The 16,119-nt window shown below is 40.2% G+C and overlaps 1 protein-coding gene across 3 annotated transcripts in view; it reads left to right on the top strand.

Moving 5' to 3' along the window:
• LOC136866111 (uncharacterized) overlaps positions 1-16,119 on the top strand; it is a 207,026-nt gene that overhangs the window by 23,997 nt on the left and 166,910 nt on the right. For 2 of the 3 annotated variants that reach the window (XR_011017909.1, XM_068226609.1), the window contains exon 1: positions 14,847-15,029. The exons of the other annotated variant lie outside the window; for it this stretch is intronic. The gene's annotated coding sequence lies outside the window, so the exon portion shown is untranslated. Of the gene's footprint in view, positions 1-14,846; positions 15,030-16,119 lie in introns of those variants that run through there. 3 annotated transcript variants of the gene reach the window in all.

Raw genomic sequence — 16,119 nt, forward strand, 5'->3', positions numbered from 1 at the left:
TAAAAGTCAGGTTATGAATTTTGCTAACAGGAAAAGTCCTCTCAGTTTTAATTACTGCGTTGATGGGGAGAAAGTTCCGTATGGGGATCACTGTAAGTACCTAGGTCTTAATATAAAGAAATATCTTCTTTGGGGTAATCATATAAATGGGATTGTAAATAAAGGGTACAGATCTCTGCACATTATTATGAGGGTATTTAGGGGTTATAGTAATAATGTAAAGGAGAGGGCATATAAGTCTCAGGTAAGAACCCAATTAGTGTAAGGGTCCCTCAGCAGGATTACTTGATTCGAGAACTGGAAAAAATCCAAACAAATGTAGCTCGATTCGTTCTGACAAAAGAGTAGCGTTAAAAGAATGTTGCAAAGTTTGGGCTGGAAAGACTTGGGAGAAAGGAGACGAGCTGCTCGACTAAGGGGTATGTTCCGAGCTGTCAGGGGAGAGATGGCGTGAAATGAAATTAGTAGACAAATGAGTTTGCATGCTGTTTTAAAAAGTAGGAAAGATCACAGTACGAAGATAAAGTTGGAATTCAAGAGAACGAATTGGGCATTGATTGATTGATTGATTGATTGATTGATTGATTGATTGATTGATTGATTGATTGATTGATTGATTGATTGATTGATTGATTGATTGATTGATTGATTGATTGATTGATTGATTGATTGATTGATTGATTGATTGATTGATTGATTGATTGATTGATTGATTGATTGATTACACTCATCAATGCATGGAACAACATTGCGCTGACACGAGCGTCGTCAACTGACAACTAGCTGTACGCAACAACTTTCCTTGTGTAATTGAGCACCGACTGAGTGATAGGTGAGTGAAATCGTCCCTAGCAGCCATGGTTCGAATCACGGCAAGTGTATAATATGAGAGTTCGTAACGTGTTACTACAGGGTTCAAGAAAAATGTAAGAGTGTTAAATCACACTACTTAATGGAGAAACGTATCTGTGTGTGGTGGGAAGGGGAAGAGAAGAAGGTGATTATCTCAAATCCATCCTTTAAGACTATTCCCTCTGCTTTTCGATACTGCTAGCTATATCCCTGCACTACTTTGCACGTAAAAATCACGATGAGATTTTAAGAGAAGTATCAAAGATAAACGGCTTAGCCGTGTTGATACTGCTGCACGGTTTAAAGCAACGGGGAAACTACAGCCATAACTAACTCCCGCAGCCACGCAGCTCTCTCTGTACGAAATCAATCTTGTCATCTATAAAGAGCGATCAGAAAGTTTCTGTTCGACGACCGTACAGTTCTGAATCGGGATACCAATCAGGCAAAATCGCCGAGAGCATTGAGACACTCATCCGACTGACGCACCAGGTTGAAGATCCCCCTGTGGTGAAACACCGTGTCCTGCTGCTTAAAGAAGTCCGTAACCGCTTGCTGCACATCCTCGCTCGACAGGAAGCACCGACACTTCGAGGCCTTTTTGAGGGGCCCGAAGGCGTGATAATCGGATGGGGAGAGATGAGGACTATATGGCCCCGGTCCGCCCTAATCGCCTCATCCACCGTCTACCTGTTGTTGTCCATAATTGATGAGGCTGGTCTTCCAGATCGACCGGCGTCTTCTGTTGAAACACGATCCGCTCGGAACTTGTACACCATTCCACAACGGTGCTCGACAGATATGCTGCCCCATGCACAGCTTGCATTCTCCGACGGATGTACCACAGTGTTTGTCTCTCTGGAGCAAAGAACAGAATAACAGCAGATTTGTCCGGTTTGGACACATTTGGTACTAACGTCGCCATAGTTAATCGAAACGGAAGTAGCAGCCTTTCGGAAGTTACGAGGGCGGCAGTCCTTGTTATAATACTCAACCTGGCTTAGCTGTGTTGATACTGCAGCACGGTTGAAAGCGTCATATCCCTTTCACTCCCGACACATATACTATGAGAATACGGGTGCGTAATTGCCATTTCCTAAGTGAATATGGTCTAAATATTACCAAAAATTAATTTTTTCGCATTTACAAACGCCACTAGGGGTTTTTCTTGACCCCTCACAATTGTGAGGGTCAGTAGTAAACCATGACCCTCACAATTGTGAGTATCAGATTCACTAAGGCAATGAGGATGGTTGAGATCGTGCATTTGTCATCATAAAATGTGCTTCGTGAATGAAAAATCAATTTTTGCCATCATATCCTTAATTGAAGTAAATTTTTAATAGTTTGTAACCAGAAATATAACAAATTATAACAACATAAACATTGACTACAGGAAGGTAAGTGTCACTTCAGGATTTGTCTTCATAACGGAATTTCTGCACTGCATTAGTACGTCTACTTCACTGAGTAGAACAAATGGAAACAATTATTGTATTTATTTAAAAAGAGGTAAACATTGCATTTCATGCATTGTGTGTGAGATCTCCATTGCGAGCCATGAAGTGTGCAATATAGTGGCGTCTTCAAATTATCTACAACTGGATAATTTTCAAAACCATCAAGTCGTTTGTCTTTTTCGGGCATACCTGCAGGTATGTCTTGTGGGGGAGAAAGTTTCCCATTCTGCTCACTGAAATCGTCATACCTTTTTCTCTTGGGTCCACCTATAATGCACTCTCCAATGGCCAACCGGAACATTAGTAGGTCCATCATCTCTTCTGGTACCTTCCCATTCAAGTAGCAATCCGTAAATTTGACTCAACGAAACTGGATTTCTTCCTTCTATAGAAATAAATTCAGGACCAGGTTTACATTTTAATGTCTTCTTGGACCATGAGACACTTGGCGAAGGAGCTGGGTTCACTCGCATTTCTATTTCAGATTCTGAACTAGAACAATCTGCACAAGGTTCTGGTTGCCATGCTGACTGGTCATCACTGTCATCAAATTTCTCAATATCTGACATGTCTAATTTATCTTTAATAGGCCCTGGATCATCTAGGAGGTTTTCTAGTGCCCGTAGTTTATCTGAAAAACTACAGAGACCTTGAAGTACATGTTTCTTAAAATTAGGGGCAGATAGTACAGACTGTAATGTAAATTAAAACAGTTACAACTACGTGAAAATATACTGCCAGCAAGTAAAAATATGGTTAGAGTCTCTAGTTAGTAATAGGAACAACAGACAGGCAGCTAGATATACTTTAATAGCAATAAATGCATGTCTGACGAACTTAACCTCAAAGCCGAGTGGTACACGTACACTCCCAACACTCACAAACGTGAGTGCATAATTCATAGATGAACTGAATATGCAAAATACTTTTAGATTGGAAATAAACGTATATAATTTAATTCTAGAGAGTATTAAGTTAATAATTTATAACAATATAATAATTAAAAGTAAAAATTGACTAAAATAGAAACATAATTAACTCTTTGTGCCATCTTGTCACAGAGCAAGCAATGAGACTCCTTGTTTTCAAATTTGATTCTGAGGTATACCGCCAGACTGCAGTTGTTTCACATAAACCACAACCCTCACTTTCATGTGAGAGCGGAGTGAACGAAGTCAACAAAAAAATTCGTATCTAGGCAATGTTAAATCTACACTCACAATTGTGAGTGCAGGGAGCGAAAGGGATAAGTCAATTCTAATCCCTCACGTGGGTGAGCGTTAGAAAATTCCTTCTGATCCCAGGATTATGGTATATTGTGGTATCACAACAATCATATATAACCCTCGGGGACGAAGTTATGAGAGGTCGAAAATTTGAGAATGACTTCATTATTTGCTTCTAGATGTAAATTGCAAGCCATGATGTGTGCACCACTGAATAGAGAAAATCTTACATCCGACATAATGGTACGATTGCGATTCATTTTGGGCAATTATTATGGCGAAAGTTACATAATGTAAGAAATGTTTAGAGTAATGAAATAACAAGTGATTGGTCATATAATTCAGTTTGTAAAATGAACACCGATAACGTAACGGCTGTAAAGAAGAAATCTGTTGATCGAATTTATTCATATTCTACGACAGCAGGCTTTTCTGGCTGGCAAAGACGTAAGTGCATGCGATGTACATCAACCCTCATTGGTCCCTTCGTACATGTTTTGTGAACATAAACCGATCCACAGGAGAAAGCAATCATATATATTCCAGCACATTTTATACCAATAGGGTCTTTAACATCGCAAGCAATTGCCTACGATGATATTAGGCCAATATAATATTATTGCTCTCAAGACGATCCTGGTCGCAAGATCGAAACGCGTCAGCAGATTAAACACATTATACTGAAACAGTAAATATGGTACTTTGACGAACATGAATTAGACGAAGGGCGTGTACCGTTCTGATTGAAGTGCTTACAGAGGTAGAGGGGTTTCTTGAAATGATTTTAAGTGCTTTTTAAATTCTAAATTTATTAAAAAAGTTCAAATTATATCACCTTCATGCAGCAGATATGCAGAAAATGCTTCTTTCCTCATCCAGGCTGGGAATGTACTCGAAATCCGGCTGCCCTCCTCGTACTGCCATCAGTCTCCTCTCGGCACCATTTCTCCCACGATGGAAATTCTAAAAGTTCTGGAATATCCATGCGACGTCCAGAAGATCGGCATAACGTAGTAATGTGAGCATTGAGATTTGGTTGCACGGAGAATGACTTAACACTGTACACGTTAGCACCTGGGACACGGAAAGAGTTTCTTGAATAACAGATTTGAATGTTAAACAAAGGATCACTCGTAGTGTAACGTAATAAAATGTCAATAAAATTGACTAAAGAAAATGTGATATTTGTAACAGTTTGAAATTATCACACACGAAATATTTGTTTAGGGTTACGTGCAATTTTAACTCAGTCACTTGAAAAAGAAAATGTTTCACTTGTAAACCGATTTGGATCATTAAACTGAAATGAAATGAAATAGGTTTCACTCTTCTACAGTCCGTGGTTTGATCACACAGAAAAAATAGTGTCTATTGAATACCCACAGTTTAAATGCACAGTTCATTGCTAGTCACGAATAAATAGTTTAATTTCACGGTAAATGTACACCTTAAACACAGTCTAATGTCTACCATGAATGCAAAGTTCGAATATGTTATTCACTTCTTGACACAGTTCAATGCCTACCATGAATTCGAAGTTCGAATAAGCGTTTCACAGTCTATCATTAACTCGCAGTTCAATGTCTACACAGATTAAATGCGTAGTACACGAATTGAAACTAATCACAGTCCAATGCCTACTCTGAATACATGAGATATTGCAAAAATCTCACGATTTCTATAAGTACGAAGACACAGTCATATATTGAAATTAATTCATTAATTCATCACTTGTCACAGTCTGAAGAGTTCCAAATTCGACACACAAAAATTAGCGAAGTACGGTATTTCAATTAGTTGACAAGGTGAATATCGTTCACAATTTATCACTGTTCGGATTGTTTCATCAACCATGGGTTATGAACACTTGTAAGCAATGTAAGTTTGAAACATCTGTCCGAATGGATCACCATTAAAGTTTAAATCAGTCTTAAATGAGGCTAGATTCTATCACTCGTGATTCACGGGAAATTTACAAGTCCAAACACAGTGCTACAAGGTTCAAGTCGGAGACTCGGCAAAATAAGACTATCACTTACAATTTGCTGAAATATTTATAAGCTCGAATGTGGAGTTTAAGTGTTTAACTCGGCGAAATGAAGCTATCACTCGCGTAGCGTCGCGTTCCCCACGAGCCGACCGGTGGGTTCGCCCGCTGCTCGCCGCACGAACTCCACACACACTCTGACACACACTGTTCTGCTGAGGGAAGCAGCTCTCAATTTATACACGATCCAAGCCAAATATGTTTTTACATTTCGCTCAACAACTGTGTTGTCTCTTGCCGGATTTTTACGAAACCTTGTAGGAATGGAGGTAAAATATGGGGCTAGATGATGATGTAGTTGATTTTTCCCAACTATTACTGTGAGGAATGTTATTAGCCGAAGAAACTTTAGAACATTCCACACTGACGTTGGCTCTTTTTGTGTCACGGGGAGGCTGGCTGTGACGTCAACCCGCTCTACGTCACACACACAGGTTGCTCGCTGTCCCTGTCTACTTTCTGTGCTGAGCCGGCGCGTACCACGAAATTTAAGTTTTAATTGCGGTGTCTTAGTTCCGTACTGCAGTTCCCGGTACATCTCCCCCTCCTCCTGGGAGAAAGAAAATTCGACAGAATGATGTTCTAATGATGTTCTCTTTTGAAATATTTCTTTAGGTTGGCTGCATTGTAAATGCCTTCGACGTTTCCATCCAATTTGTTAATTTTGTATGTTCCGTCTTCGAGAATCTCCGCAATTCTGTATGGTCCTACATATAGTGGGCAGAACTTTGCATAGATACGGAGAACATAGCCATGGACTCGAAGTGGTTGTCGAAAAGTGTTGTTTCGATATCGGTTTTCTCTAATGCGAGCAGCATGTCTAAGTTTCTCCCTTTTCGTGTCCACGCGAGTCTGATGAGTAATTGCTGGATCTTGAGGTGATGGTAGTAATTGGTCCCATGTTCTATCAGGCATAACATCTCTGTGTACTGCTATGGGGATATCCTGAGTAGACTCATGGATAGTTGAATTAACACAGCGCTGCATTACGGGTAAGACTTCGATCCATTTCCAGTGTTGAGTTCTACAATATAATCGGCAAAACCTTGCAATTTCGCGCATGATCCTCTCAGCGAGGTTAGCCTCTGGGTGCCGAATAGAAGTCATAATGTGTCTTATTTCGAGATCTTCAGGCACCGTCTGGAACGCAATAGATGTAAATTGGGGTCCATGATCGGTGAGTAGGAACTCCGGTTTTCCCATTTCTGGCTTAAAGTTTCTCTTTATCCTGCGGAGGATGTTTCCGGCATTGGCCTTCTGAATGGGCAGCAGCATCGTATACTTGGAGAAGACAACGATGTGCCGGTTGCCGCGGTTCGCCTTAGGGAGAGGCCCATATAAGTCTAAAGAAAGTATTTCACCAGGTCTTTCGGGAAGAAGTGGCTTCGGAAACTCCCTAAATAGTCGATTATTAGGCTTAATCCGTTGGCAGACATCACAAGTTCGGAGAACATTTCTAACATCACGTCACATATACTCCCATGTGAACTTTTGCTTTACGATCATCATTACTGTATCTGTGTCGGCATGTCCGGATATTGAATTACAGTGGCAGATGATGTTAGACCTTAATCTGGGAGGAGCATAAATCCGGCGTTTGGTTTTGGCATGAACAAGATATTTGTATAACAACCCACCATGTAAGCAAAAAGATTGAGCCAAATGTGAGATGCGGATATAGTCATCGTCATTAGCAGGGATCGAACCCTTGAAAAATCGAATCAATTCTCGGGACTTCCTATCTCTTCCTTGTGCTTGAGGTAAGTACTGTAATTTCCTAAGAAATTCCTCATCTTCGTTGCTCATGACTTCTATATGATTAATAGTGACGACACTGACCGGATTACGGCTTAAAGCGTCAGCCAAGACGTTTTTCTTCCCTGGTCTGTGGACGACAGTTATGTTGAACTGCTGAATAAAGAGCGCCCACCGGGTTACTCTCTCACTAGTTATATCAGAAGACACGATAAACGTGAGAGCTTTATGATCCGTGTAGATGGTTACAGGATACCCATAGATAATCTTCCTCCAGTACAACAAGGAATGCACGATAGCAAGAGCCTCAAGTTCCTTGATAGTATAAGATTTCTCGTGTGGTCTCAATTTCCTGCTCATGAATGAAATGAAAATACGGATATCCGGCTTCTCAAGATCGACTTGGTATAACGCTGCACCGATTCCCACGGAGCTGGCGTCGCACTCTAGGCAAAAGGCCATTCAAAGTTAGGATAGGGTAACTGCACGCTTTCCTGAAGCATTTTCTTTGTTTCAGTAAAAGCCTCCTCGCATTCTTTTGACCACTTCCACCTGTTGTTTTTCTTGAGCAGCAGCTGCAAGGGTGCCACAGTTTTTGTGTAATTAGGGCAGTGCTGCGAGAAGAACTGACACAGTCCCAGGAATTGTCTTACATGTTTAATTTTTGTGGGTTTCGAGAAGTCCAAAATGCTCTGAATCTTGGCCGGATTAGGCCTGATCCCTTCTCCACTAATGAGGTGGCCTAAAAACAGTACCTCCGTCTTAAAAACTGGCTTTTACGGACATTTATCTTAAAATTTTTTGTCCTGAGCTCGCTGAGTACCTTGTTGATATCTACAATGTGCTGCTCTAAAGATTCCGAAGCTATGAGGATATCATCAACATAAATCGTTGCGATTTCTTTAATCTCATCGGATAATTGATCTTCAAGAGCCCTGATGAGAACCGCCCCTGAATTATTCATCCCGAAAGAGACACGATTGAATGCATAGGTAACATTTTCGAAAATAAAGCCTGTGAATTTCCTGCTGTCCTCTGCCAGTAAGATGTGGAAGTAAGATGACGTCATGTCCATCGTGGAAAAGAGTTTCATTCCCTTAAATTTCCTGATGACATCCCCGAGTAAAGGTGGGTGATCGTACTCCAACACTAGTCTGTCATTAAGTTATGGTGCATCTAGACACAGACACAAACTGCCGTTCGGTTTTCTAACAATGGGTAGGCGTTTAAATACGGAGTGACACATTTAGAAATGGTACCATTATTTTCCATCTCTTTTATCACAGTCCTAGCTTCCTCTCGGTACTTCTCAGGAACTGGAAAGGGCCGTTTATTGTAAGAAGTGTCCTTGACATACAATCGATATTCAAAATCCTTAATAACGCCGGGTTTGTCATCAAAAACCTCAGGAAATTTCTCGAATAATTGTCGAGTTGCCTCTGCCACGTGGGAGTCAAACTCTGGGCTTTCAGCCGCACTGGTGAAAAACATGAAGTGATCATGACCTTCGTCGAACACATGCTAGGTGATAGGCACTTCCTGGCTCTCAACGGGTCCCTCTTGCTCGGGTCTACCCTCTTCATGATCTATTTCATCGACAGGCAGAGCATCGCTCATCTTGCCTTGGGCTTCTATAAATGGGGTACCCAAACCTTGGCACTTCAAATTATTACAGTCTACCAGCTGCAACTCTACAGAGTTGACGTTAAAAAATCGTATAACGTTGGCAGGATAATCAATAATTCCTCCGTACTTGGCTAGGAAATCTGATCCTAGGATGACGTTGAACTTCATCGGCGAGATGACTAAGAATATGTGTTTAAACTGGACACTTTCAATGTCAAATGTAATGAAAGCTTGAAATTTACATTTGTTATGCCTGTCTGGTACTATACCCTTAACTTTAATTTGTGCGACCGGTATCAATAATATGTCTTTTTCCCCTTTCAACATTTCGATTAATCTCTCAGAAATCAATGAGGCCTGTGCTCCAGAATCAATCAAGGCAGTTACGTGAAAAGTACCCATTGTAATGTTAATGACTGGAATACTTCGTTAGACCTTTGGTGTTACAGGTGTGGGATCTTCATACAAGAGATGTGTGTCATCCAACTACCAGTAATTAATGTTGTTGACACAGGCTATTTCCCCTATACTCCGGTTTTCAGGCAATCCTATTGTCGCGTTGTTGAAGTTTTTTAATTGCGCCTGTCGATTCTGGATTTGTCGCAGGCGTCGTGCTCTGTCTTCTGGCGTGCTCTTGCTATTCTAAGGAGGTAGCGCCAGGTAATCCTTCATCTCGGTTTCGATTCTGGATATATTCGCGAGTTTCTTTCCATCTTCTTTCGATCTCGGCTCTCGGTGAATCCCTATCTCGAGTAGGCGACTCGGTCGGTTTCCTCCATGGTTGGTCACGTCTGTAAGGCGTACTTTGTCTGTACGGACGTCCCCGAAATCGCCGAAAACGAGATGACGAATCTCTCCGTTGTTCTATTTCTTCACGGAGTTCGAGATTCGATCTCGGCGGGTTGTTAACTTCGACATGGTTTGTCGCAACCTCTTTCGTCTTATTAGCCCTGGGCGGATTTTGAGTATGGGCAGTATCAAGTTTCCTTAAAACCTCATCCAGTTGTTCTAGGTCTTGGACTTTGGCTGCCACAAGAATTACCTGTACATGCGGCGGGAACTGCAAAGTTACTACTTGTATTAACTACTGTTCTGGTAAGGGAGGATCGAAAAATTGCACCTTTTTTAATTGCGAAGTGAGAAAATCGGAATATCGCGAAGAATTAATCGCAGTGTTGTATTTCCTAGAGTACAACTGTAGCTTAATCAGATGTTGTATTTCAGAATTCCAAAATATTTTCAATAAAGCTTCCTTGAATTCATCATAGGTCTTGATATTAAATTTAAATGCTGTATACCAATTTAATGCTTTCCCTTTCAATAACTTGGAAGCTATCCTTAATTGACAATCGGATCCTCCTGAAAGTATTCCTCATTGTTGAGAAGGAACTCTTTTACTGTGTACTCTTCCTTCCCGGAGAATTTTGTAGGTTTATCGTCCGATAATTTTAAAACGGGAGAAATACTAGAAGTATCTCCGCTAGTCCCTTGACAGTGATGTGTAGACACCTCCTTCTCCACCTGAGATATCCTGTTATCAATGGTCTCTATTTTCCCTTGTAATTCAACCTTGATAGTCTTAATTTGTCCGCTGATGGAGTTTTCTACGCTCTGGACTTCCTTTTCGAGGTCCTGCTTCACTTCATTAACGTCACGGCCTATGCGAACGATTTGAGTGTGCGCGCTGTCTAATTGAGATTTTACATGCTTATCTGTTTCTTCCTGCTTTGTTTTAAGCAAGTTAACTTCATTACTTATTTTCTGAAAGTTATTCTTAAAAGATTCATGGATGTTATCCTGAATAGAGGATATTTTTGCTTGTGCCTGCGATAACTGACCATGAGATTCTTTGAATTCTGCCTTTAAACTTTCAAGTTCCTTAATTAATTGATGTGAGGTAGGAAACGAAGCTTTCAAGTTTTCAACTATTTGTAGTTTAAGGTCTTCCTTTATTGTTTCTAGGCCACGGGTGAAGCGTTCGTTTATTTCCGTGAGCTTAGAATTTATCTTCGCATTCGTTTCTGAGAATCGTTTTACAATCTCAGAACCAGCTTTAGTAAGCCTATGTTCTACGTTAGCATTTACCTCGGTAAACTTGGTATCAATTATTTTAGTCACTTGTGTGATACGACTTTCTAGGTTGGCCGTAGTTGCTGCGTTGGCCTCGTCAATACGAGTGTTAGTCACTAATACGAGCTTGTAAATTAGTACTAGATTCATTAATACGAGCTTGTAAATTAGTATTAGACTCATTAATACGAGCCTGTAAATCAGCACCTAATTTAGTAGAGGCCGCGTTAGCCTCGCTTATTCTTCGCCCTAGGTTAGTATTCGACTCCGCAATACGCTCATTTAAGCTAATTTTAAGAGCCTCAATAGCAGCTAAAATATTTTCCTTTTTGAGAGTAATGTATTTAAGCAAGACAACCAGAAAATCATAAATCACCTGAAAAAATTCAGGTATCACCATTACCGCCCAATGGTTAAGACTTCATGTTCAATTTCATTCAAACATTCCCAAAAAATCTTCAAGATATTTAACACAAAAAAATTGTCTGATATCATCAATAGCACTTCTTATAATAGTGAAGTTAGGCCTTGCCAAAACGTTCAAAGAAATGTTCATGATTATGCCACACAAAGCACTTTAAGTGTATCTTGACTAAGTTCAAAAGCGAGTGGCGTTATAACATAAGTTAATGAATTTAAGTTTCACACGATTTGAGTGCTAATTTTTATATCACTGCCCTTCTTATTTTACTTAATTGCACTCCAAAAGACGCCCAGAACGGCTGAGTGTCAATTTCATTTCTACTGCACTCACTATCGAGCCCCAACACGGCTGGGGCGCCAATTTCCTCTCCCTCTCCTCTGCAACAGTAAATATGGTACTTTGACGAGCATGAGTTACACGCAGGGCGTGTACCGTTCTGATTGAAGTGCTTACAGAGGGAGAGGGGTTTCTTGAAATGATTTTAAGTGCTTTTTAAATTCTAAATTTATTAACAAAGTTCAAATTATATCACCTTCATATAGCAGATATGCAGAAAATGCTTCTTTCCTCATCCAGGCTGGGAATGTACTCGAAATCCGGCTGCCCTCCTCGTACTGCCATCAGTCTCCTCTCGGCACCATTTCTCCCACGATGGAAATTCTAGAAGTTCTGGAATATCCATGCGACGTCCAGAAGATCGGGATAACATAGTAATGTGAGCATTGAGATTTGGTTGCACGGGGAATGACTTAAGACTGTACACGTTAGCACCTGGGACACGGAAAGAGTTTCTTGAATAACAGATTTGAATGTTAAACAAAGGATCACTCGTAGTGTAACGTAATAAAATGTCAATAAAATTGACTAAAGAAAATGTGATATTTGTAACAGTTTGAAATTATCACACACGAAATATTTGTTTAGGGTTACGTGCAATTTTAACTCAGTCACTTGAAAAAGAAAATGTTTCACTTGTAAAGCGACTTAGTTCATTAATTTGAAATGAAATGAAATAGGTTTCACTCTTCTACAGCCCGTGGGTTGATCACACAGAAAAAATACTGTTTATTGAATACCCACAGTTTAAATGCACAATTCATTGCTAGTCACGAATAAATAGTTTAATTTCACGGTAAATGTACACCTTAAACACAGTCTAATGTCTACCATGAATGCAAAGTTCGAATATGTAATTCACTTCTTAACACAGTTTAATGTCTACCATGAATGCAAAGTTCTATTATGTTATCCACTTCTTAACACAGTTCAATGCCTACCATGAATTCAAAGTTCAAATAAGCGTTTCACAGTCTATCATTAACTCACAGTTCAATGTCTACACAGATTAAATGCGTAGTACACGAATTGAAACTAATCACAGTCCAATGCCTACTCTGAATACATGAGATATTGCAAAAATCTCACGATTTCTATAAGTACGAAGACACAGTCATATATTGAAATTAATTCATTAATTCATCACTTGTCACAGTCTGAAGAGTTCCAAATTCGACACACAAAAATTAGCGAAGTACGGTATTTCAATTAGTTGACAAGGTGAATATCGTTCACAATTTATCACTGTTCGGATTGTTTCATCAACCATGGGTTATGAACACTTGTAAGCAATGTAAGTTTGAAACATCTGTCCGAATGGATCACCATTAAAGTTTAAATCAGTCTTAAATGAGGCTAGATTCTATCACTCGTGATTCACGGGAAATTTACAAGTCCAAACACAGTGCTATAAGGTTCAAGTCGGAGACTCGGCAAAATAAGACTATCATTTGCAATTCGCTGAAATATTTATAAGCTCAAATGTGGAGTTTAAGTGTAACCCGGCGAAATGAGACTAACACTCGCGTAGCGTCGCGGTCCCCACGAGCCGACCGGCGGGTTCGCCCGCTGCTCGCCGCACGAACTCCACACACATTCTGACACACACTGTTCTGCTGAGGGAAGCAGCTCTCAATTTATACACGATCCAAGCCAAAATATGTCTTTACATTTCGCTCAACAACTTTGTTTTCTCTTGCTGGATTTTTACGAAACCTTGTAGGAATGGAGATAAAATATGGGGCTAGATGATGATGTAGTTTATTTTTCCCAACTATTACTGTGAGGAATGTTATTAGCCGAAGAAACTTTAGAACATTCCACACTGACGTTGGCTCTTTCTGTGTCACGGGGAGGCTGGCTGTGACGTCAACCCGCTCTACGTCACACACACAGGTTGCTCGCTGTCCCTGTCTATTTTCTGTGCTGAGCCGGCGCGTACCACGAAATTTAAGTTTTAATTGCGGGGTCTTAGTTCCGTACCGCAGTTCCCGGTACAATACGACCTATGGTTGGTGATGCGGTCTACTTTTGGGATCTTCTACAATTAGTTCATTGACGAAGCCTTTAGTGTCCATCTTCGACACCGTAAAGCAGAACCGACAACACGTAACACTTCACGGCACGCCAACCAGTTTAGAAACAGTGGTCTCGCTTGTGCACAACATGGTTTAATTTCAGAAATACATTTCATGCAGTGGCGATACTTCTATATTATATTCTAGTCGGCTTCCAGGTACTTGGAAAGTGTTGTCCTTTCAATGGTGTTCCTGTCCAGAGAGATGGAGATTTTCCGTTTGCTAATTGCCATGAATGTTGTTTTCTGAATGTTGTTTTCTGAATGTTTGCCATCGTTTAGAAGAAGAGTTGTCCACTAGGTGAAATAATTCTTACGCTTGCGCACTGATGCTGCTTTACTTCTGAGCACCAATTTAGAACCACCGATCTCAAACTCTACGGGATTTAAGGGAATTTTAAATCTTTCTAAGGATCTTGGGGCTTCCCCACCCCTCTGTCTAGGGATAGCGAGGTTTCCTCTTACCCGAGGGCTCTGGATTAGATTACTGAACAGATCAAGGAATTTTAGGTGAGTCTGAGTGCTGGTTCGACATTCATTCGCCCTACGTGAGAACGGCTGAGGAGCTATCGGACGGTGAAATAGGGGTTCCGGTAGAGAAAGGAAAGTATAACGGCCAAGAAGTGCGGCTGAGATGATCCACGCTCATCTAAATGGTGATATCATGGCGTAATCAGACCTCTGCATGCATGAGAGGTTTCTAAATTGAAATGTGACGTCGCGTTTATTTTGAGTGGTTCTTTGTTTTCTTTCTTCGTTTCCTTTTTGTAGAAGGTTTGTAACCGTCAACGATTTGGAGTAATTTTTCCTTACTCCTCAAATGACGTTTGCCGTATCGTGGCTATCAACCCACTGTTGGAGGTTCTACGGCTCGGATTTTCTTGCAGGCCTACGTCCACATTTCCCCTCTAACTAGTGTTTTTTAATCATTTGCATCAGGCTATATTTGTCATTTCAGGTTTCGCGTCCGAAATTGGTTGCCTTCCTGTGGTTTGTGAGGATAAGGACTTCGCATGAATGCCGAACAGCATGTAGTAAGCCTACCTCTACACACTCTACTCATGGAATCTTCAACATGCATCCCTATTTCAAGAGGCTGTAGTCAGATCGTTGACGAAGGCTTCATTGTCCAGCCCAGGATACCATAAAGCATCATGTGAGTAATTATACTAGCAAAGATATTTTTATGTCTCTTTCATCTATTTAGAAGACTTTGACTCGTTAATGACAAATTGTGGGTTATCTTTAGTGAAGGCAACCTCGATCAAAGATCATTTTGAATTTTATACAGATTACTGACAGAACTTCCTTATCTTTCTATGAGATGTAAGAAATTATAAATAGTTGAACTTGTTGGTTTGAAAATGTTTTTTTAAACGAATAACTTCAGTCTATTTTAAGTCACGTAATGCATCACCATGTATGAAAGAAAATGTATAATAGAGAAGCAACTCACGATTACAATTTATCTATCTACGCGTTTAGATCAGCTGATCGTGGAAGACAAGAAAGTACGCACGGGTATCTCAAGTAGTGTCTACAAGGGAGGGAGTAGTCTTAAAGAAATGTGAGATGTTTACATATACATAATCACCCCTCTTCCTCTTCCGCTACAAACACATTGGGTTGTCGTTAAGCTGTTCTTATACATCAAACGTTACCAACCGTACAGAAATTACTTTCCATTTATAAAGCTTCATATACAGGATATTTCAAAAATACACGGAATAATTTCAGGGTTGATTCCTCACATTTAGAGAAAGAAAAATGTCTGTAAAAACATGGGTCCAAAAACGTGTACTTTTCGAGATATCTGACTCAATCGTGAGCTATGTCGCGTACTTACAAGTGAGGTATTACACAACAGTAGTTGCGCGACCAGGGAAAGTTAAATTAGACAACCAATTACCAAAATGTTCCCAACGGAAGGTCATAGCAAGGCGTGGAAACAACCCGAGCCCACCGAGGTTAGGAGGATTAAGCGATAAATAAATGTTACTGACTAAAATAAAAACTTGTTTCAAGTTAAACAGAGACTTTAATGTAAAGATAAGAAATTAAATGACAAAATTACAAGTCTCTAAGAAGAAGTTAGGAAAAAATTAAGCCAAGAAATATAGGTCATTAAACTTTGACCTGGGTTAAAATTAAATGTCTGTTTTCGCAATTCAGTTCCCAGAGCAAATTATCAATGTTTAAACATAAGTGAAGAAACGGAGTACTTATGAGAATCCCAACTCCGAGAT

Source organism: Anabrus simplex, chromosome 3, assembly GCF_040414725.1.
Source record: "Anabrus simplex isolate iqAnaSimp1 chromosome 3, ASM4041472v1, whole genome shotgun sequence".
Lineage (NCBI taxonomy): Eukaryota > Metazoa > Arthropoda > Insecta > Orthoptera > Tettigoniidae > Anabrus > Anabrus simplex.